Source organism: Narcine bancroftii, unplaced genomic scaffold (assembly GCF_036971445.1).
Source record: "Narcine bancroftii isolate sNarBan1 unplaced genomic scaffold, sNarBan1.hap1 Scaffold_134, whole genome shotgun sequence".
NCBI lineage: Eukaryota > Metazoa > Chordata > Chondrichthyes > Torpediniformes > Narcinidae > Narcine > Narcine bancroftii.
Genome location: NW_027211869.1, coordinates 463,532 through 488,196, shown reverse-complemented (window position 1 = coordinate 488,196; position 24,665 = coordinate 463,532). Strand labels below are relative to the sequence as shown.

At 45.7% G+C, this 24,665-nt stretch overlaps 1 long non-coding RNA gene across 1 annotated transcript in view; it reads left to right on the top strand.

Annotated features, from left to right (window-relative positions):
- Positions 1-24,665, top strand: part of LOC138750398 (uncharacterized) — a 270,860-nt gene that overhangs the window by 21,012 nt on the left and 225,183 nt on the right. Inside the window, exon 3 of the long non-coding RNA XR_011349314.1 lies at positions 16,642-16,887. This is a non-coding gene — a long non-coding RNA (uncharacterized lncRNA). The remainder of the gene's footprint in view (positions 1-16,641; positions 16,888-24,665) is intronic.

The window sequence follows — 24,665 nt, the reverse complement described above, 5'->3', positions numbered from 1 at the left end:
ATTAACTGTATTCTGAAATGAATTTATTTTAAAAATAGCCGAGTGGGAATAAGACATGTCTTTGTCACTGCAGACGGCAACGAATTTAATGATTATTTAACGTCGCTATTGTAGTTTAAATATTAAATGCCTTGCACCACAGCCCACAGGAGCTGGCCTTATTTAAAACAATCTGTAAAAACCGGCACTGAAAACATTCAAAATATGTACTTATGAGGTTTGCACACACAATCATTTAAGTACAGTCTCGTTTCTATTATATTCCACTTAGAGTTCTACTACATGAATCCTGGAGCTTGTGGGGTCATTATTGAATCAAGAAATATTGGTGCCCTGCCAATCTCATTCTAACATGCCAATTTCTCCAGTTCTTAAGTCAAGATGTACTGATAGCATCTGGTACAAGATCTGTGAGCTATTAATGATATTGTTATGCCTATGCACCCAATTGTTCTGAACTATGCCACTAATTAAATCATATTCCAGAACTAAATTACAGTGGCAATACAGAGAAATTGTGCTGAGGCATGAGTTTCACTCCAGAGGAAAATGCACCAGAGAAATCAATTATTAACTTATTGGATTTCCCCAGAGGTTTCTTTATTCTCCATAGGTGGGCGATCTTTAAGCTCACAGACCTTGACTGCTGAATGTGTACTAAATCTTTTGAGAGGGCTCCATACCTCTAACTGCAAGAGAGGAGCCTGGAGCCTCAGTTTCAAGTGAACAGCATACAATTCATTAGTGCCACAACGTGCTTAAAGGGACATGCACGCTCCCCCTTCAACTGGCTGATCCAGCCACTTTACACATCAGATCCTTTCTTTATCTCACATACACTTAAAATTAAGACGTATAGAACTCACCCTATTTGCGCAAACATTTCTCCCTGCAAATGTTATAACATCACTCAACTCTCAGGTACTCCCTGTGCAAAATCACATTTGAATACAATTTATTTCATAAATTGGAATTAACTGGTAGTTAAATTCGCTCATTCTACAGTATTGATAAACGATCATTTATGACATTTAAATTTTAGCATGAATTTTAATCAATATTGGTCAGTGACTGAAGTGAGAAGTCGTGATTTATGAAATTATCTCTGGTCTCTACTCTCCCACTCCCGGCACTTCTCCCAACGTCCAGGAGCTGGCACACAGTCCCTACCTTTTCCTTGCTGCCTCTCCACAGCTCCCTTAAATGCCTGAATTAAAATCTTAGCCTTTCCCTTCTGCTTATCCTCAGATCTCTTTGCGCAATTTGTAGAAGCTGGGTTATTCCCTGCTCATGCCAATTCTCAGTTTTCTGTAATTTCCTCCTTATGTCTGGGGCTGAATTTGTAATGAAACTCGTTAATACTAATTGTTCCCCTGCTGGGGATTCTATATCCAGACCCCCATATTGCTGTATTCAAAAATGCCGAGGGGGTCTCCTCGGGTCCCTGAGGAACTTCGAATGCCTTTTTAAAGTTTTGTCCCTTCGGAACAGATTCCCTGATTCCTTTAATCAGATTAACCCTATACTCTTCCATTAATACCCGACCATCATTGGTATTTTTATCCCAATTAGGTCTAGCCAAGGGGAATTTAGCTTCTCCAGGTACCGCATCTGGTCCCCCTTGGTGATCCCGATCCCAGACTCTAATCCCTGCCTGGCGAATCATTTCACACTCATCCAGGGTAAACAGAGTTCTAAATATAGCCGTTAATTCATCCCATGTATATATATTCGGTCCCAACAATTGACCCAATTGTTCAGCGCATCCCTGGGGATCCGCTATCAGGGAAATCATTTCCCTCTTAAAATTACGCACCACCATACTGGTCAAGGGCACATTTACAAAACCGAGACCCCCTCCCACGGGAACCTCCCGTAGGGGTCTCATCCTGCTAACTTCTAGCTTATTATTTCTGAAATCCTGCTCTTCGGAAACTGACTCACATTGTCCTGCCCTTTCTTCCTGGAGGTTCTCATTCTGCTCAAAACTACCATTGCCTCTGTCTCTCGTCGACCGTGGAGGCAATCTAATACTTTGCGAACGGGTCATCATACCACCCCTATTCTCTTGAGGAAGGGAATGTAACACATCCCATCCTTGTGTTCCAGGTACAAGAGGTTCCTCATCTCTCTTGTCCTCACTTCTCTTTTCTTTCAGGACCAGTTCGTCAACCGATCCTCTGAGCCAGCAGGCTGCCTATTCCCTGCTTTCAATGTTATCCCTTTGATTCTTATACAGCCAGATGTTCAGTTCCTGACACATCCAGTCATCCTCGGATCCGAGCCTCGGCCAATATACCGAGCTCCCGTTAATAGGGGTTTTAACCCATTCCAGACAACAGTACTTAATCATGACAATTTTGTCTTTTCCCCGGGTTCTCCCCGAACCCCAGTCAGATAACATTACTCCTAACGGACTCTGGTTATCTGATCATCCATTCCTTCACTAGGATTCTCTTTCTTACTGCCCATACCTCCCATACTGACAGGTATAAAAATTTCTCTTGCCAGATCCAGTAGCTACTCTTATCGCGCTTCCTTATCGTTCTCCCGTCGTTTGTTCTCAATGCCTCTTCTCGGATATCACTCGCTTCTTCCACTGACCAGCCACCCGTTGTCCGTGAGTCCAGCTGAATCAGCTGGGGTGCACCTACTCTCGTCGTTGGGCACTCTGTCAGTGGAGGGAGTGGGATCCCGGATGACCCCCCATTTGTTAGAAATAGAAGTACCTTAACAGAAATTGCTCGAGACAAAAATTGAGAACAAAGAACATTTATTTTACAACAATGCAAAGTTGGATGCTTCCCCTTACCCTGGGAATACACACATACACTGGGGCTCACCCAACTTTTATACAGTGAATTTCAGTATAGGAATACCCTCCCCCTTACATTCTTCTGCCTCCTGGATGGGTTTGGCATTAGGCAATCCTTCCTGCCTACATGCAGTTTCTGTGAACTTGGAGGACCAGGGGTATCCTGTCGGTGTCTCATCATGTCATTATCCTCATTGTCCTTATTCACAACCAACCTTGCCCTTATCCCCATTCACACCTTTCCGACTCTCAGAGCTACAGTCTCTTCATATGCAGAGTTCGCTAATCCTGTCTAGGGTTTACTCATTTAATATGCATAACTTGATAAATCTGTGTAAGGCTTACTAATTATATATGTAGAACTTGGTACTTCTGTCTAGGGCTAGGAGACCCTTATCTCACCCAGACTACCTTTACTTCCTACATTCTATTATTCCTTGCCTCTCCTTATATTGTTCATTGGGTGGGCTCACTGATCCTGTCGAAAGGACTAGAAGGTTCTTATCTTACATAGGCTGACTCTGCTTCCTGCATCCTAATTTCCATGCTTAGCCTGTTCATACTGGTTTAATCCATCACTCCATGTGTCTGTACTAGTTTCCCCATCTTTCATATTTTCATGTCAAGTTTACTCATCTCTCACACAGTTACATCCGGGGCTCAGGAGAGGCCGTGACCAGGGGATAAATCAGTGCAGTTCTGTCCGGGGCTCACGAGAGGCCGTGACCAGGGGTTAAAGCAATGCAGTCCAGTCCCAGGTGCACAACAGGGTAAAACCAGGGGATAAAGCAATGCAGTCCAATCCCGGGTACACAACCGGGTGAGACCAGGGGATAAAGCAATGCAGTCCTGTCCCGGGTGCAGGAGAGGGTGTGACTATGGGATAAATCAGTGCATTTCAGTCCCGAGCGCACGAGAGTGTGAGACCAGTCGATAAACCAATGAAGTCATGTCCCGGTTGACAAGAGGTAGTGGACGGGGGATGAATCAAGGCAGTCCTGTCCCGGGTGCACAAGAGTAGGTGACCAGGGGATAAATCAATGGAGTCCGGTCCCGGGGTTTCGAGATGGTGAAACCAGGGGATAAATCCTTGCATTCTGGTCCCACGTGCACAGGAGGGAGTTTTCCGGGTATAAATCAATGAAATCCTGTTCCGGGAGTAGGAGACCAGGGAATAAATCAATGCAGTTCATACCCAGGCATACAACAGGGTGAGACCAGGGGATAAATCAATGCAGTTCTGTTCTGGCAGCATAAGAGTAAACTAATACAGATCTGTACTGGGCGCACGAGAATAGGTGATGAGGGGATCAAGCAATGCAATCCTGTCCAGGGAGCACAAGAGTAGGTCACCATGGGATAACTCAATGCAGTAATAACCAGAGCGCACGAGAGCATGGGACCAGTGGATAAATGATTGTAGTCCTATCACGGAGCATGAGAGGAGATGACCAGGGGATAAATCAGGGCAGTTCTGTCTGGGGCGCACGAGAGGCCGTGACCAGGGGATAAATCAGTGCAGTTCCTTCTGAGGTGCACGATAGGCCGTGACCAGGGGATAAATCAAGGCAGTCCTGTAAAGGGTGCACGAGAGGTTGTGACGAGGTGACCCGGTCCACAATGAAGTCCATTCCTGGCACAGGAGCATAAGTAACCAGGGGATAAATCAATGCAGTTCTGTTCCGGGCGCATGAGAGGGTGTAACCACGGGATAAATTAATGCAGTTCTGTCTTTGGCGCATGATAATAGGTGACCAGGGGATAAATCAATGCAGTTCTGTTCCGGGCGCATGAGAGGGTGTAACCACGGGATAAATTAATGCAGTTCTGTCTTTGGCGCATGTTAATAGGTGACCAGGGGATAAATCAATGCAGTTCTGTTCCGGGCGCATGAGAGGGTGTAACCACGGGATAAATTAATGCAGTTCTGTCTTTGGCGCATGATAATAGGTGACCAGGGGATAAATCAATGTAATCCTGTCGCGGGAGTACGAGAAGGTGAAAGCAGCGGATAATTCAATACATTCCTGTCCCGGCTGCACGAGAGGGTGTGACCAGGGGGATAAATCAATGCAGTTCAGTCCCGGACGCATGAGTGGGTGTGACCAGGTGATAAATCAGTGGAGTCCTAGCCAGGGTGCACGAGAGGGTGAAACCAGTGGATAAATCAATGCAGTCCTGTCACAGGCGAACATGAGACTGTGTGACCAGCAGATAAATTAATGAAGTCCAATTCTGGCCCAGGAGCGTAAGTACGGGCGCACGAGAGGGTGTGACCAGGGGAAAAGTCAATAAAGTCCTATCACGGGAGCACGAGCTGAGGTGACCAGGGAATAAATCAATGCAGTCCAGATCCAGGCGCACGACAGGGTGAGACCAGGGGATAAACCAATGCAATTCTGTCCCGGCAGCACGAGAGTAGTTGACCTAGTGATAAATCAATGCAGTCCGATCCTGGGCGCATGAGAGTAGGTGACCAGGAAATAAACCAATGCACTCCAGTCGCAGTTGCCCGAGAGGGTGTGACCAAGGGAAATATCAATGCAGTCCTGCCACAGGTGAACATGAGAGTGAGATCAGTGGATAAATCAATGCAGTCCTGTCCCTGTTGCACGAGAGTAGGTGACCAGGGAATAAACCAATGCAATCCTGCCCCGGGTTCACGAGAAGGTGTGCCCAGGGTATAAATTAACACAGTTCTGTCAAGGCCTCATTAGAGGGTGTGACCAGGGGATAAATCAATGCAGTTTTGTCCTGGGTGCACGAGAGAGTGTGACCAGGGGATAAATCAGTCCAGTCACAGGCGAACATGAGAGAGAGAGACCTGGGGATAAATCAATGCAGTTCTGTCCTGGACAAATGAGTGTGTGTCCAGGGAATAAATCAATTCAGTCCTGTCCCGGGAGTCCAAAACGGTGTGGCCAGGGGATAAATCAAGACAGTTCTCTCACCGGCATGTGAGAGGGTGTGACCAGAGGATCAATCAATACAATCCTGTCCCAGGTGCTCAAGATGGTGTGACCAGGTGATAATACATGCAGTCATGCCCCGGGCACAGGACAGATGGAGACCAGCGGATAAATCAATGCAGTCCAGTCCCGGCAGCACGAGAGTAGGCGATAAGAGGATAAATCAATGCAGTCCTATCCTGGGTGTACGAGAGTAGGTGACCTGGCAATAAATCAATACAGTATTATTCCGGTGTGACCAGTGAATAAATGATTGCAGTCCTATATTGGGGTAGGATCATAAGTGAACAGGGGATAAATCAATGCAGCTTTGCTTGAGAGTAGGTGACCACGGGATAAATCCATGAGGTCCTGTCCCAGGCTCACGAGATTAGGTGACCAAGTGATAAATCAATGCAGTTCGGTCTCACGCGCACAAGAGGGAGTTATCAACGTTTAAATTAATGCAGTCCTATTCCAGAAGCACGAGAGTAGGTAACCAGGGAATAAATCAATGCAGTCCAGTCCCAAGCACACGACAGAGTGAGACCAGGGGATAAATTGATGCAGTCCTGTTGCGGGCGCACGAGAGGGTGTGACCAGGGGATTAATCAATGCAGTCATGCCCCGGGCACACGTCAGATGGAGACCAACTCATAAACCAATGCAGTCCTGTCTGGGGCCCACAAGAGCAGGTCACCAGGGAATGAATCAATGCAGTCCTGTCCCGGTGCACAAGACGGTGTGACCAGGTGATAATACATGCAGTCATGCCCCAGGACAGATGGAGACCAGTGGATAAATCAATGCAGTCCTGTCCTGGCAGCACGAGAGTAGCTGTCCAGGCGATAAACCAATGCAGTTCTGTCTCGGCAGCACGAGAGTAGGTGATAAGGGGATAAATCAATACAGTCCTGTCCAGGGCACAATAGAGTAGGTTACCACGGGATAAATCAATGCAGTAATATCCAGGGCGCATGAGAGGGTGTAACCAGGGGATAAATCAATGAAGTCCTGTCTCAGGCATTTGAGGGGGTGAAACCTGGGGATAAATCAATGAGTCCCTGTCCCATACGCACAAGAAGGTGACACCAGGAGATAAATTAATGCAGTCCTGTCGTGGGCGTACAAGAGGCTGTGATCAGGGGATAAATCAATGGAGCCCTCTTCGGAGCGCATGAGAGAGTGTGACCAGGGGATAAATCAATTCAGCTGTGTTCTGGGCACATGAAAGGTTATGACTAGGGGATAAATCAATGCAGTCGACCAGGGGATGAATAAATGCAGACCAAGGGAAAAATCAATGCAGTTCTGTTGCGGGCGCACGAGAGGGTGTAACCAGGGGATAAATCAATGAAGCCCTGTCCTGCATCCACAAGACGGTGACACCAGGGAATAAATCTATGCAGTTCTGGCCTGCGCGCATGAGAGTAGGTGACTAGGGGATAAATGAATGAAGTCCCGTCCCGCATGGACAAGAGGGAGTTGTAGTCCTGTCCCAGGCACACGAGAGGGTGACACCAAGCGATAAATTAATGCAGTCCTGTTGCGGGTGCACGAGAGGGTGTGACCAGGGGATCAATCAATGCAGTCCTGCCCTGGGTGCATAAGGAGGTGTGTCCAGGGTATAAATCAATACAGTCATGTCCTGGGCGCACGAGTGGGTGTGACCAGGCTTTAACTCAATACAGTCATGTCCTGGGCGCACGAGTGGGTGTGACCAGGTGATTAAACCAATGCAGTCAGGTCCCGGTCGACAAGTGTAGGTGACAAGGGAATGAATCAACGCAATCCTGTCCCGGGCGCATGAGAAGGTGTGACCAGGGTATAAATCAACCCAGTCCTATCAAGGGTGCACGGGAAGGTGTGACTAGGGGATAAATCAATGCTGTTCAGACTCAGGCGCACGAGAGTAGGAGACCAGGGGATAACTCAATGCAGTCCTTTCCCGGCAGCACGAGAGTAGGTGACCTGGTAATAAATCAATGCAGTCCTGTCCCGGGCGCAAAAGAGTATGTTAGCACGGGATCAATCAATGCAGTATTATCCCGGGCGCATGAGAGCATGTGACCAGTGGATAAATGATTGTAATCCTATCTTGGCGCAGGAGCGTAAGTGACCCAGGGGATAAATCAATGCAGTTTTGTCCCGCACGTACGAGAGTAGGAGACCAGGGGATAAATCTATACAGTCAGGTTGCGGGTGCACAAGAGGGTGAGACCAGGTGATAAATCAATGCAGCCCTGTTCCGGGGGCATGAGAGGGTGCGACCAGGCGATAAATCAATGCAGTCCTGTCCTGAGTGCACGAGATCAATCAAAGCAGTATTTTCCTGGGCTCACGAGAGCATGTGCCCAGTGGGAAAAATTATTGTAGTCATATCTTGGCGCAGGAGCCTAAGTGACCAGGGGATAAATCAATGCAGGTTTGTCCCGGGCGCACGAGAGGGTGTCACCAGGGAATAAAACAATGCAGTCCTGTCCTAGGTGCAAGAGAGTCAGAGACCAGGGGATAAATCAATGCAGTTCTATCCCAAGCGCATGAGCATGTATGACCAGGGGATAAATCAATGCAGTCCTGTCACAGAAGAACACGAGAGTGAGACCAGGGGAGAAATCAATGCAGTTCATGAGAGTGAGACCAGGGGAGAAATCAATGCAGTTCTGTCCTGGACGAATGAGAGTGTGAGACCAGTGGATAAATCAATGCCATTCTGTCCTGGGCGCACGAGAGGGTGTCACCAGGGGATAAATTGATGGAATTCTGTCCAGGGCGCATGAGAGTAGGTGTCCAGGGAATCCTATCCCAGGTGCATGAGAGGGTGAGACCAGTGGATGAATCAATTCAGTCCTGTCCTGGACGAATGAGAGTGTGTGACCAGGGAATAAATCAATGCAGTCCTGTCTTGGGTGGACAAGACGGTGTGGCCAGGGGATAAATCAAGGCAGTCCTGTCCCGGGTGCACGAGTGTAGGGGACAAGTGGGTACATGAATACATTCCCATCTCGGGTGCACGAGAGAGTGAGACCACGGGCTCAAGCAGAGCAGTATGTTAAGTTAGCACCAAGGCGTGGACCCAGGGAGAAGCGTCCCATAGTCCTGGAAGCACAGGAGCACCACAGATCCGCTCTGGGTTGCACAGATGTGCTCCGGGACCGGCACTGAATCACCTTCACTCCCTGACAAACAGTCACACACACAGACTCGGGGAGACGTGCACTGCGCATGCCTGAGAACGTCTGCCTGCCGCATTATCCAGGCTGTTAACGTGATGACGTAAGGAGCGACATCATGGGCCGCGCGCTCTTTGACTGCCTGAAGATGGTGAAGAGGCTCCTCCGTAGAAATGGTTCACACAAACTGGATCCTAGGTGGCAGGGATGGGTGTGAGGGTGGGGTGGATGGGATGGGGTTGAGGTCGGGACCTGCGAGGGCAAGAGAGACCCATGAGGTTGAGTGGGTCGAGGACCTGAGCGGGTGAAGGGGACTGGTGCTCTTTGATCTTCTGTCTGGGGCTGGCTGTGGTTGGCTGGGTGTAGGGCGGGTGATCTGGTTCATGATGGCCTCGTTCTCTCTCTTTATCCGCCACTGCTCGTCAGCGCTGGCTGCGACATTCCTGGGGCCTGAGAAGATCTCGTCCGCTAGCAGGAGCTGGATGTCCTCCAGCATTTGTTCAAGGAAGGGTTGCTCAAACATCAGGCAGGGTTTGTTTCCTTCTGCCACTGTGAGCATCTCATCCATTAAAGCTGATGGGGCTCTGTTCCCCAGGCCATCGAGGTGCATCAGTCTGGCCGCGCGCTGCTGACGTGAGAGTCTGAAGGTGCAGAGGAGGAGGTTTTTGACGGTGATGTACTTGCCCTCCTCAGGGATCGTGTCATCCACTCTGGCCGCTGTTTCTTCATTGAGGACACTCGCCATGTGGTAGAACATGGTGGAGTTCGAGATGATCTTCCGGAGTCTAATCTGTGCCTCCGCCTGCCCGAGCCATGTACGGGGCTCGTTGGTCCAGAAGGGGGGAGCTTTACTGAGATGGCGCTGATTGCCGAAGAGTCCATGTTTGGAGATCTGGACTGGTCGGGGTCACAAATGTAGTGGCTGCTACATACAGAAAACACCACTAGACTCGGTGTGATTGTGGCAGGCTACACCAAAGGAAAACATAGGCACAATACTGTTTGGGGCTCACAGCTTTATTCCACTCACATAAACATCTAGTTGGCTGCGAGCTGTGCTCACAGTGTGATCCCTGGGATAAAAGAGAAAGCACATGGCCGTGATGTCGGCTTTCCACCTTGGGCCATCTGGGCCCACCTGTTGGCCGAGTGATGTCCCGTAGCGTATCATCAGAGGGATTTCCAGTAGAACTGTTTATTTGAATTTCATGCGCGCCCCTTTAAGGCCAACGGGAGTTCCGCCCCGCGCAGTGGTGAAGTCATCATGCGGCCTGGGGTGCGAGCATTTGCTGAAGCCACGAGGCAGTGAGTAAGCCCTGACAGTGCCAGCTTCTGCAGCTACCCCACCAGCGCGACGGTACGAACAGGACCGGTTCGCTGACCGAGACGTGCACCGTCACAACGGTCCTGTTTAAAATAATCCTAATACCCCTGGGCTCAGACCAGCCGAAGCCACATTTCAGTTCCCGCACCTTAGATGGTGAAATCTTCAGATTTTTCTTTTAAAATATTGTTAAAATTATAAAACAATTTGAACAATGCAGTAACGTGTATTGTAATATGCAATTCAAAATGAAAATATAATTGAAGAATCTTAATTTAAACCCCTACCACTAAGCAAGGTTAAATGTGAACACAGAGAAATAAAGTGACAACATCCTGGAGATGAATTTCACAGTGGCGAAGGACAAGATTTGTTCTCGTCGATAGCTGTACATGCACTATGAGGAGAGCAGTGTTTGAGATGCTCCAGGCTCCGTGTTACAACGTGTACCCAGATGAAGTAATTGCAGATTCACAGGCATAAAGAATTCAGATCCATATCCTCACGTTTGTTTCCTTGGGGTGACGGCAAGGTTCAGACTGGAATAGCAGAGGATGGGAATCGAGGATAAAGGACAGAAGCCCAGTCCAAAGCAACATTTGGGACACAAGGACCTAGTTCCACAGGTGGAGAGAGTGGAAGGGCACTGTCAGAATGCCCATAGTATTGAACCTGTTTAAAAACAGGTGGCTCAAATCCATGCAGAGGGGCACAATTTAATGGTGATTGCAGAAACGGCTCCAGGCTGGAGAGGATAGAAAAGGATGGAATGTGGTTCTTGATTTGGGTGAAAACAGAACTGCAGACGTTTGAGAAGCTGCAAGAACTCAGCCCATCAGAATGAAGTAAGTGCAACACCCCAAGAGAGAAACCTTGGGCTTTTCTCTGGAGTGATGAAGGAAACTCATGGATTTGTGGCAGAGCTTGGAGGAGGAGCAGGCAGAGCTGAGGAAACACAAGGCTACTAAAGGATGTATAAAGAGAAGGTGCAGAGAGTTGGCAAATGAAATGTTATCAGGCATGGCGGGTGCCTGGTGCACCTTGCCGGGCGGGGCAGGTGTCCACTACATATTGCTGGGCATGGTGGGTGCTGGAAGAGCTGTTCTTACAGCAAAGGGGATTGTGAGTTCATCAAAGCTGAGACCCAGAGACTGCTTAAAGAGGGAGTAATTGAACCTAGTAAGAATCCGTGGCGGGCCCAAGTGTTAGTCGTGAAAAATCACTCTCAGAGACGACTGGCTATTGACTACAGCCAGCCAATCAACCATTACATGAACCTGGATGCCTACCCCCTGCCACGCATCAATGAAATGATTAATCAGATAGCGCCATACAAAGTGTACTCCACTATCGACCTCAAAGCAGCTCATCACGAAATCCCCATTAAGAAAAGGGAACGGCCCTATACGGATTTTTAGGCTGATGGGAGGATTATACCAGTTTAAAAGGGTACTACCTTTTGGGGTCACTAATGAGGTGTCCATGTTTCAGAGGGAAATGGATAAGATTGCTAGGACGTATGAGTTACAGGGTACGTTTCCCTATCTGGATAATGTCACTGTCTGTGGGAAAACACAGACAACAACTTAAAGAAATTTTTAGGAACAGCTAAAGAACTCAACCTTACATTTAACGAGGGCAAATGTGTGTTCAACGCGACAGAGCTACCCATTCTGGGCTACATTGTCCGCAAGAGTGAAATCCGCCCCGACCCGGAAAGAATGGCACCCCCTCAAGAAGTTACCACCCCCAGACTCAGCAAAAGCCCTTAAAAGGTGTATGGGATTCTTTTCCTACGACTGCAAATGGGTTCGGGACTACGCCACGAAGGCTCTGTTTGACACTAAATCTTTTCCTCTCTCTCCAATGGCCTTGAAGGCTCTCGAGAGAATTCAAGCTGATATTGGCAAAGCTGCACTCTCGTCCATTGACGAGGATGTCCCATTCCAAGTGCAAACTGATGCCTCAGATTGTGCCTTGGCAGGAACCCTTAATCAAAAGGGCAGACCTTTGGCATTCTTCTCCCGCACGTTACACGGACCTGAACTTAAACATCCTGCCATTGAAAAAGAAGCCCAGGCTATTATTGAAGTTGTTTGCTACTGGAGAAACTTTCTAGCTGGCAGAAAATTTACTCTTGTCACTGATCAGAAATCTGTAGCCTACATGTTCAGTACTAATCACAAAAGTAAAATCAAGAATGATAAGAACTTTCAACTTATAATTATGAGATCCAGTACAGACCGGGCAGGTTAAATGACCTCTCTGACGCATTGTCACGATCTGCTGCTGGTGCTCAACTGGAGGGGCTAAAAGAGATCCATAGCAGACTGTGCCACCCAGGAGTCATGAGGTTCTTCCACTACATAAGGGCTAACAATCTTCCTTACTCTCTGGAAGAAGTCGGGAAACTGACTAAAAGCTGTCCTGATTGCGCAGAATGCAAACCGTAATACTTCAAAGCTCCAGAGGTTACTCTCATCAAGGCAACCTGACCTTTTGAGAGGATTAGCTTAGATTTTGAAGGGCCGTTACCTTCCATCAACAAAAATGTATATTTCCTGACTGTAATTGACGAATATTCCAGGTTTCCCTTTGCAATACCCTGCCTTGACGTCTCATCGGCGTCTGTCATTAAGTCACTTGACAGAATTTTCAGCATTTTTGGTTTTCCCAATTACATTCATACTGATAGGGGCTCAGCATTCATGAGCCCTGATGTGCGGCGAGCCCTGCTACGAAAGGGGATTGCCACCAGCTGTACCATGCGAAACAACCCACAGGGCAATGGGCAGGTTGAAAGGGCTAATGCTACAGTCTGGAAGACTGTTAATCTTGCTTTAAAAACACATGGTTACCCTGTTACCTGGTGGCAGGAGGTGGTGCCTGAGGCACTACATTCTATTTGGTCATTATTGTGTACTGCAACAAATCAAACACCTCATGAACGTACGTTTGCCTTTCCTTGGAAATCAGGAACTGTGATGGACTGGCCAGCCTGTTTCTCTGAGCCTGGAATCGTGCTGCTGAAGAGCCAAGCTCGGGCGTGTAAAACAGACCCCCTGGTCCAACCAGTTCAGCTACTCCATACCCCATTTACGCTCATGTTAAATTCCCAGATGGGAGTAGTAAGCTTTCAGATAGCCATGTTGAGGCTTCACTGCCTCATGCTGACGATTCTGAGGTGGGTCCAGAAGTCAGTTCTTCCCACACAACACACGCAGGACCTATGCCAGTTCCCAAGGAGCCACCTGTTTTGAGACAAAGCTCCAGAATTTGTAAACAACCTGAGAGGGTGACATATTCATAAAACATCTCATTATATTTCAATTGCTTGCTAAATACTGGCGTATTTTGGCTGTTGGAGTATTCTCAAGGCCAAACATGGTATCCCTGTATCGCTTGCTTCAGTCTTTCCTAGCAGCTGTCCTTTTGATTTTAACCCTTCTTCTGCCAGGGGGAGACTGTGGTGAATGTCTGCCAAGCTGCCTGTCTCCCCTCTGGCGAGCCTTGCTGTACTAACATTGCCTGTGCATTATCTCTACTGTTAAGGACACTCCCCTTGGATTTAACTGTATATGCACCTATTGTCTTTCATTATTGTTGCATGAGTTTCTGCTAATAAAAGCCATGAGTATTGTTTGACCACATCGTCTTTGTCTAATTCATCAACTGGAACTTCACATGGCATATGACTTTTTGGATGAGTCTAGTCAAATTCTTGCTACAATCCATGAAGACCACATCTACCACCTGACCCTCATTCATTTCCTTTGTTACCCCCCCCCCTCAAAGAAAACTCGAATGGACTCCTGAGGCATGGCCTTCCCTTCACAAAGCTGTGCTGACTGTCCTTGAGTAGTCTGTACTTCTCCAAATGCTCATAGATTCTACACAGGTCTATAATTTACAGGATTCTCCCCATGACCTTTTTTTAAACAAGGCAACTGCATTTGATGGTTTGGACTGGATTTTGGGGGAGGGGTGGGGTGACTGGCTGCTTGTGGGCAAGTGCTGGGTTTGGGGCCTGCGGGAGACTCGGGGAATTCTCTTTTGCTCTTGTCTGCAAGAAGTACTTCATTTAACTTTCTGCCTGCCTTGTGCCTTAATGAAGTGAAGTTTGTGTATTATTGAACTTTATAACATGACAATCAATTGAATTTTGATCTTGGCATGTTTAGCAGAGTGTTCTTAAAGTTGCAGTGACCCAGGATCAAATGAGTCACTGTGTAAGGAGTTTGAGTGTTTTTGTCTCCCCCTTCACTAAATGGGTAGGTGAATGGGGATATTTCTGTGGTCAGGGCTTGTTATTACCTGTTACATTTAAAGTTCCTGTCTGTGTTCAAATGTAGTAACTCAACCAAATTCTGTAAGGACTCAAATGCTGGAGAAGCTCAGCTGGTCAAGCAGTGAACTTAATATAGTACAGATACTCTCCCTGATAAAGGGCTCAAGCCTGAAACGCTGATTGTGTATCCATCTGAATACTGACTGGAGGAACCAAACCGGGGTCTCCAATCAGGATTGGGTGGGGAAGTTTGTGCATTACAATCCTATTGATGCAATATTTAAAAGTCTTTAGGTTCATCTGTGACTTAAATCTTTAATGTTTTACTTGCAGGACAATAACAGGCCGTTCACCCCCATGGACCTGTGCTTCCCAAATGCCCAAATTAACCTCCAGAGAACAGTACACCACAAAGACAGGTCCTTCAGCCCTTCCAGTCTTTGCTGAACTATTACAATGCCGAGTCCCACTGACCTGCACCCAGTCAATAGCTCTCCATACCCTTCCCATCACATACCTGTCCAAATTCTTCAATGTTAAAATTGACCTTTCATTCACCGTCACCTGGCAGTTTGTTCCACACTCCCATTACTCTCTGAACAAATTTCCTCTAAATTTACCCCTAAACATTTCCCCTTTCACCTTCAACACAGATCCTCTTGGTTCTCTTTCAGGGGATAATGCTGACCTACATTTACTGTCTATTCCCCACATAATTTTAAATATCTCTATCAAATCTCCCTCATTCTGCAACATTGTCAAATTAAAACTGGACTAATCCCAAAGAAGAGTGGCAATGACTTTCGGACCGAGTACTAAAGAACGAGAGCTGAAGTTCCTTCGAAATTCAGTGGCAGCTCTCCTGACATCTAATCAAGCACTTTTGAGCCACTATGAACTCTTCCCCAAGAGAATTCATCTGACCTTCCATGACTCTATCACTGTCAACTCGTCAGCCTTTTTAAAACTGCCTCCAGATGAACATGGAGAACCAGATTATGATTGTTTGCAGTAAAACTATCTTTTGACACAACAAGATTTAACAGAATGAAGTCTACACTGCAGGTGATGCCATTGTGAAAAATATAGAAATGAAGACAGCTGCCTTCTATCATCCAATCTTCCCAGCATTTGAATTGTTTGTCCTTGTTAGAAAAAGGGAAAGGAATATTTATCCCCATACCTGAACCCTGTCCCCCTCAGACAGATGCTACTGCAAGAGCTGCTGTTATTAATCACCGTTGACTCAGAAATCGAAGTCTCGCCTGATAGGGGATAACTTCAGGGCCCTGCTCATTTCATTGAGCTCTGTTAGCAGGAGGGATCCAGAATTATGAACCACCCCTGCTGGACAATTTCTTTGACCTGTACAACTTAATGCAATAATTTATTTGACCAAGGAGGAGAGGCACTTCGCTCATCTGAAAAGCTAGGACTGACCAAAGGAAGGGACACATTATCTCTCCACAAAATTCTCTTCAGGAAGTACACAAGTGCCTCCCTTTTGAGTGAATGGAGCAGTGGTTCTCAACCTTTATCTTCTCATTCACATCCCACTTCAAGTGATCCCTACGCCATGTGTGCTGTGATTAGTAATGAGAAGAAAATGTTTGAAAACCCCATTTTAATCAGTCCTCATTGACTCATGATGTGCACAGTTTCAGAACTCCAAAGGAAATGGGCCAACAACTATTTTCCTCTGAGCAAAATAAGGTCTGGAACACTGATTCTCAACCTTCCCTTCCCAACCACACGCCACCTTAACCAATCCATGACACAGCACAGAGCACCGATGGCATAGGGATCACTTAAAGTGGGTTGTGAGTGGAAAGAAAAAGGTTGAGAACCACTGGTGTCAAGAGTGATTTTATAGAATTAATAAAAATATTGTCTTGTTATGATTGATTTGCCTGGGACCTTGAAGAATAAGTCGTCAGCAGGAACTGGGTTGAACTGAATCAAAGTTTTGCTGTTATTTGAAATGCTTATAAACCCGCAAGGCAGAACAGGGTTAAAATCCTAAGACTGAAGTGATATTTGTTGATCACCTATGTACAGCCACTAACCAAAGCACTGTCATTCCACACTCACAGGGGCAGGAGACTCAGAGATGTCTGGAGGAACCCACTGGAGTCAAGCAGGTGTCCCTCCTGCAGCCCGATGACAATGTGCTTTGAGGTAGAACAATGCTTGAAAATGCATCAAGAAGACCTAAACACTCCAATATCCTTTGAGCTGAGGACCAGCAATCAACTTGAAAATGAACAAGATCACATGATTTCTGAATCCATTGAAATGCAGCATCAGAGACAAAATTAACTAAACCAAATATGCAAACAGTAAGTGTTGCTATCTTTGTTGCTCTATTATACCCACATTTATCCTGTTTGTTTTAAGAAAATATTGACTTGACTTCTATTAAGATTTTGTTTTACTGATTTGAAGATGGGTTTAAAATTTCGACCCTGCTGTGGACTGCCTGAGGCACTGAGTTCAGGCCATGGTCCTCACTTTGTAGCCAAGATAAATGAAAAATTGGATCTTGGGTATTACTTAACTTTTGTAACTCCTTCCAAAATTAATCCCAATTCTGTCCCAAAGGGTCTTAATTTTGAAGATTCCCAGGTAGAACGTAAAGTAACTATTTCTGTATTCCAAATAAAACATTTATCTGAAAAATTAGAATTTAATCCATTCAATTTCTGTGGAGTAAGATCTTGTACCATTCTATGCCCAACATTAATTGTGTCCTGACAAGGTTCTAAAAAAATTTCCTCTTGAATATTTATTTTTAAATCTTTCTCCCATCTTTGTCTTGACTTCTGACCTCATTCCATTTTGCAAAGTTGTCTACATCACAGAAATGTCCAATTAAATTTGTTCAGTTAATATCAAATATGGACCCAAATATTCTCATAACTATGCCTTTTACTGATAATAGAATATTGTATTGTTTTGTATCCTATACCTTCATTTCAATTGCTCAAATGTCATTAAAATTGAACCTTTTATGCAGTGATTTTCAAACTTTTTCTTCCCACTCACCACAATATTGTATATACAGAGACCTTAAAGTAATGGTTCCCAACCTTTTTCTTTCCACTCACATCTCACTTCGCCATAGTGCTCTGTGATTAGTAAGGGATTCTGAAAGTGGCATGTGACTGGGAAGGTTGAGAATCACTGCTCCAGACCTAATGGTTACCAAAATATTTTGCTGGAGAAAAATGGTTGTGGCCCATTTCCTTTGGAGTTATGAAACCGTGCATGTCACGAGTTAATGAGGGGCGATTAAAACTTTCTTTCCACCCACAAATCATCTGAAACAATCCCTTACTAATCTCAGAGCACCAATGGCACAAAGGATTACTTAAAGTGGGATGTGAGTGGAAAGAAAGGTTGAGACCTAATGTTTTATTGTCTTAATTCCTTTCTTGAACCATATAACTGAAATATTTACTTGTAAATTTTATTGACACAGAATTAAACATCAAAAAGAATCTGTTCAAATAGCTTGTCTTTATCAATCAGTGCATAGAATAGAGGAGTTGGTAAATGATGTTGAGATGGTACAAGGCCAAATTTAGAGTACTGTGTGCAGTTCTGGTCACCAAATTATAGGAAGGATATCAACAAAATAGAGAGGGTGCAGAGAAGATTTACGTCAATGTTACCTGGGTTTCAGCATCGAGATTACAAAGAAAGATTGAGCAAATTAGGTCTTTATTCTTTGAATCATAGAAAGTTGAGAGGGGATTTGATAGAGGTATTTAAGATGACTAGAAGGATAGATAGAATTGATGTGGATAGCCTTTTTCCATTGTGAGTAGGATAGATTAAAACAAGAAGTCTTGAGTTAAAAGGCAAAAGTTTAGAAGTAACATGAGGGGGAATCTCTTTACTCAAAGAGTGGAGGCTGAATGGAAGGAGCTTCCAGGAGAAATAGTGGTGGCAGGGTCCATTTTGCCATTTAAGGGAAAATTGGATTGGTAGATGGATGGGAGGGATAGGTGGGACTAGATGAGAGTATTTAGTTCAGTGTGGACGAGAAGGTCCAAATGACCTGTTTCTGTGCTGTGATTGTTATATGGTTAAAATGTGTGGCAGTAACTTGGAAGTCCAATGTGTATTTGGGAATGGGTCGATAGCCAGACTGAAATAGGTCATTGTATCCACCTCAAAATAATTACATATAATTGATGGAACAAATTTGAATTTTTTTAAAAAAGATTTGGGAACCGTATTTACCAATTGTAGGAATTAAGTTGTAATCACCCAACCTGAACCTTCTGACTCCTAAAATCGAGAAAGTTAAGACGTTAGAATTTATTTGAGAGTTTTGCTCAATTTTTATCCAGATGTTTTCTATCTTTTTTCTTTTCTATTGGGTAGCTAGGGGAGGGGGTTATTTTTTTTAAAAATCATTGTGCATTAATGTTGACTTATTTTCAAGTAAGAAATTTATGTTTTTAATGCATATTTGAAAATAAATTTTAAAAATTTAAAAATAATGTAAATGAAGAACTGTTTCAGCAAATGGGGATTTTCCGCTACTCCCATTAACCCCAGGCAGCAGGAATGTGTGAATGAAAAACTAAACTGGCCAGATTGACTGAGGAAACACGGCTCGAGTTAACCAAAAAGTGCTCCCCTATCATTGATTTAACGCAGGTGACACTGAGGATTGTTGGGGCAGTGATGGTCCATGGACAGCCAATATGGACAGCTTGGGGAACAAAGCCCACAATGCCATTCGGGATGGATTACCTGATGAGAAACAAATATTAGAGAGAGAGACACACACACACAGACAACACACGCTCAGAGACCCACAATGCGCACGCCCGGCCCAGGCGCGCCCCGGCCCAGGCGCTCATGCTCAGAGACGCACACACCTACACTAATAGACCTACACACACACCCACACTCAGAGACCTACACAGAGACCCACACACACACACTCGGAGACCCACACACACACACTCGGAGACCCGCACGCGCGCCCCCTCGGAGACCCGCACGCGCGCCCCCTCGGAGACCCGCGCGCGCGCCCCCTCGGAGACCGCCACCCACCCAGACGTGCGGCCCCCCTCGGAGACCGCCACCCACCCAGACGTGCGGCCCCCCTCGGAGACCGCCACCCACCCAGACGTGCGGCCCCCCTCGGAGACCGCCACCCACCCAGACGTGCGGCCCCCCTCAGAGACCTACCCACACAGTCAATCTGCTTTGGTGTTGATCAGCTGTGAAACTAGTGGCCATTTGGAGAAGGCGTCCCCAGTAATTAGTAAAGTCTCACCCATGAGTAGTCCAGCCAAGTCTACATGAATCCGGTGCCAGGGTTTGGATGGTCATTTGCATAGGTTAGCTTTGGGTTGTGTCACTTTTGGCTGCATTCGGGCCAGTGCCTTCATTCGACCCATTCCCGGATGGTTATGATGGTTGGAGTGGATCAGCACCTAATTTGTTGATGTTAGTATTTCCTTTAATTGATGAACTGTTTTTTTTATTTCTATGTTCCAATACCACGTTTGATCTTTCTTGAGTAATTGGTTCAGTGGGATGTATAGGGTAGATATATCAGGAATACGTTTTTGGTAGTGATTAACAAGTGGTAGGAAAGACTGTAATTCAGATTTGTTAGTTGGGTATGGGGCCTTGTGAACAGCTTCTGTTCCTGCTGTATTCATTTGCACCCTCTCATTTTTGACTTTAAACCCAAGATGTGTTACTGAGAGGCGCGTAAAGACATATTTGTCCTTTCGTAACCCTGTTGTAGTCTGGTTAAAACCTTTTCAAGGTTTTGTAAGTATCCACTGTGTCCGTGTGGTTTACATTTAGTATTGAACCGATTTCCAGCCAGTCTCGGGGAATGTGTTGTAGACATTTTCTTCTGAAGAGTGCTGGTCCCTGGCTATTTATGATGTAGAGAGAGAGTGTTTTTGGTTGGTGTTGCTTGTATTGTACTTGGACGGTACATTTTCCAAACACTGATTCTGTCTCCTGTAACAGATCTTTGATTTATTTGAGTTGTTTTTACCAGAAGTCGTGGAAGCAAGCGTTCCTTGACGTGTAACGGCATTAGGGACACCACTGCCCCCAAGTCTCACTCCATCTTCAGGGGGTATCTGTTTATTTTTAGCTATATAAAGATTGCTGTGTCTCCTCTGTTTATTCCTCGGATGTGTAATATGTCAGGAGCTGAAATTTCAGGAGCCTGAGTGCTCTGCCACTCAAGGTCAGCTGTTGGGCTGTTATCATCTTTGTTGTTAGGTTGCCTCTCTCTCTCTGCAATTGTTTTGACTTTAGCTGCCTGTTTATTTGCAGGCCACCTGCACTTTAGAAGCAGACATTTAGCTTTGATATGTCCTTCTGTTTTGTAATGGTTGCATTTAGAATTTTTGAAGTAACAGTTTTCTGGTCGGTGGTTGTATTTCCCACAACGGAAGCATGGTTGGCGGGAAGACCACCTGTCCAGTGGTGCACCACCGGGAAGCGGCGCCATCCCCGGGCAATGCGTGTTGCTAACCGCAGGTTTCTCCTGGGAAGGGAAGGGGGGTCCGTGCCATCTTGTGTCGGACGACTGGGGTGGCGATTCAGCCCATCTACAATAGCCTGCTACCCGTGGCTTTAAGGTGATAGGGGAAAGGTTGAGGGGAACATTAGGGGGAATATCTTCACTCAGAGAGGGTGGGAGTATTGAACGAGCTTCCATATGACGTGGTAAATGCAGGCTCACTCTTAGGTTTTTAGATTAAATTGGATAGATACAAGGATGGGAGAGGCCTGGAGGACTATGGAATGGGTGAAGGTCAGTGGGACTAGTGGAATGAGGTTTTTGGCACAGTCGAGGAGGGTTGAATGGGCTTTCTGGTGCTGTAGTGTTCTTATGGTTCTAATTAATGCCAAGACATTTTGCCCACTATCTATACATCCACATGGTCAGACCCCAGACTGAATCTTTACATTTAAACACACACCAAAGTAATTGGCCTAAATGAGCCTATGCCACACAGACACACCAGTTAACCTGCAAACCACCCCCCCCCCACACCCCCCCCCACACCCCCACCCCCCCCCCCCACACCCCCACCCCCCCCCACACCCCGCCCCCACACCCCCCCCCCAACCCCCCCCCACACCCCCCCCCCACACCCCCCCCACACACCCCCCCCACACACCCCCCCCCACACACACACACACACACACACACACACACACACACACACACACACACACACACACACCACACACACACATTTTGAAGGGTGGAAGAAAACCAATATTGATGTGGGGAGAACATACAAACTCCTTGCACACAGTCCCAGATTTGAACATGACATGACCATTGTACCAACTGTTACATAAATATTCCCAAACCAATGCCCAAAGGCACTGGGAAAGCAAAAGGCTCCCATTAAACCAATACATTTCAGAGTGTGAACAGCTGTTCAACAACTAGGAACAAAGAAAACACTAGTTTGCTTTATTAAAGTATTTAGCTGTCACAGGACTGACCATTACCAAAATTACAGATTTTTACACCAAGAACTCAATTGAAAAAAAACTCCCCTGTTTTAGCCCCATGACCTGCTGACACCTGATAAACAGCTGCCATTTTTTCATGGATGCTGTGTTGCTGTTGGCCAGAACTAGGAAGCTTGGAGACAGTCCTTATTTGAATGTCCAACAACGGATTTCACACGTGAAGTTACAACAGTGAGATCGGCCAATTAATTCTTCTCCATATTCCAGCGAAGGGCAGTCTCCTGTCTCCACAGTTGTGGCCAATAATGAAGCCACATCAATGAAGGGATGGGAGGCTGTTTATCAGGTGACAGAATTTCATGGGCTTAAAACAGTGGAGAATTTCTCCAGTTGTGATATTCAGATTAACGCTGAAATTACATGATGCTGGAACCAGAGAAAGGTAGGTGGAGTCTGGGTTTTATTGTTGGTTGTTTTCCTGGGCTTGTTCTTTGAGTTGCTGTGAATGGCATCTGGTGTTAGTGAGAGCTATTGTGCATTGGTGGCTGTGATAAATTCTTGAACAATGTGGCCAATTGTCATGCAGCCAGAGAAAGATGTTGGTTTAATTTGTTCTGTTTCCTCTACTGGTAACTTTAGGTCTTGGCTTGGGTTGATGGCTTAGGAATGTTTGTGGTCAACCCTGTCTCTGGTTTTGGATGTGGAGTTCGGGCTGCTAATGGTTTGGGTAGGGGACTGCGCTGGCAGACCCTGACTGAGGGAATTCTCTTTTCTTAGTGTAAGAAGTACTTAGATTTACATGAGCAGAAACTAAACAGTCAGCTTTGTGACTGACTGAAGTGAACTTTGTGTAATGTTGCACCTTATTACATGATAATCAATAGAATTTTGATCTTGACATGTTTAGCAGAATTTTCTGAAAGTAACATTGACCCAGGTTCAAGTCTGTCGCTGTGTAAGGAGTTTGAATGTGTGAGAAGCAGAGGTGCCTTCACAGATTTCACTCGAGACAAAAATTGAGAACAAAGAACATTTATTTTACAACAGTGCAAAGTTGGGTGCTTCCCCTTACCCTGGGAATACACACACGTACTGGTGCTTACCCAACTTTTTATACATTCTATTTCAGTACAGAGGTACCTCCCCCCTTAAGATTCTTCTGCCTCCTGGATTGGTTTGGCATTAGGTAATTCTGCCTACGTGCAGTTTGTGTGCCTTTCTGTGTGTATACTTGTTTACCAGGAAGTGTCATGTCTTTGTTCTTATTCATAAATCTCAACCCCCAGGACTTGCTAAATCTATCTACTTGCTATAAGACCCCTATTCTATTATACTTGCTTAACCCTTCCTCACACTCCATTCTTTCTCCACCCTTATTCAACCCATCATAATTCATTCCTATTTAGCACTTGCTTGACTTCCTTATTCCATTATCCCTTCACCCCATCCTAATTCATTCCTATTTAGCAATTGACTAACTTCCCGTATTCCATTATCTCTCACAATCCACCCTTTTTCTTTAGCTATGCTTCGTAAAACCTCAATCGGGAAGTCTTATTTTAAGCTTGGTCTTTTTCCCAGCGAGTGAGTAAACGAACTGCAATCTCAGCATCATCAGACGGAGTTTGGAAAGCATACATGCTTTGGGTTGTAGTGATCTGATGAAGGGTCTGTTGAATTAAACACTGCACACAAGTCATTAGGCAGGGAAGTATCATGATGGCTAAAATAATGAGTCCAACTGCTATAAGGGCTGTGTGTATCCACCTCCAGTCACCAGTAAAAAGTTCAACCGCCTGACCATTGTGACCATTGTTATCAATCAATCCTCCACAAACGCCACCCTCAGCAGCCAACAAGTAATTGAGAGCCAGGCGGTTTTGATAAGCTGTAGTTCGTAACTGTCGTTGTTCTTCAGCCAATAAATCCAAGGCCGTCGCTGTCTGTTTGGTGATAATCTCCAAAACTGCCTGGAGTCTGATTAAACGGTTTAAATGCCAAACAGCTGTGTGTACTCTGGAACAGCTTGAGCCGTTTACAACTGGAATCCCCCTTATAGTGATAGCCTTTAGCCTTCTGAATGTATTCATGACCCAAAGGATAATTTACAAGATGCCAAGTTGGGGGAGCCGTTTATTGTTACCTAACCTATGAGTAGCAGCTTGTCTGCGAGCATTAGCATATATACCCCCATTATCCCTACTCCAGGTATAGCCCTGACTAATGTTCTGCCTATCATTTTCCCACCATCTTCTTTGTACCATATTTTTAGCACTCATCTCTTTAATATCTGTAGAGGCCAGGACGCAAACCCAATCCACTCCCCTGGGGCAGTTCTGTTTCCATGGTCCATGTTGGGATCCTAAATTAAACCATACTAAATAAGGTACCCCACTATGAATACACTCTATACCTGTGCCCTGTCTGCATTCTAAAGGTAAACTTGTCCATTCCTCAAAGTAATTATTACCTCTGCTGCCCCTATTCCAGGAGGACTTAATACATTGTGTACAATTGGGTGGTTTCCCAAAAATTGGGAACCAGTGGAAAAACAATACAGCAAATAATAAAAATAACATTACAGCACTTTTTCCCGGCGTAGCGTAACTTTCAGACCAGAAGGATGCAA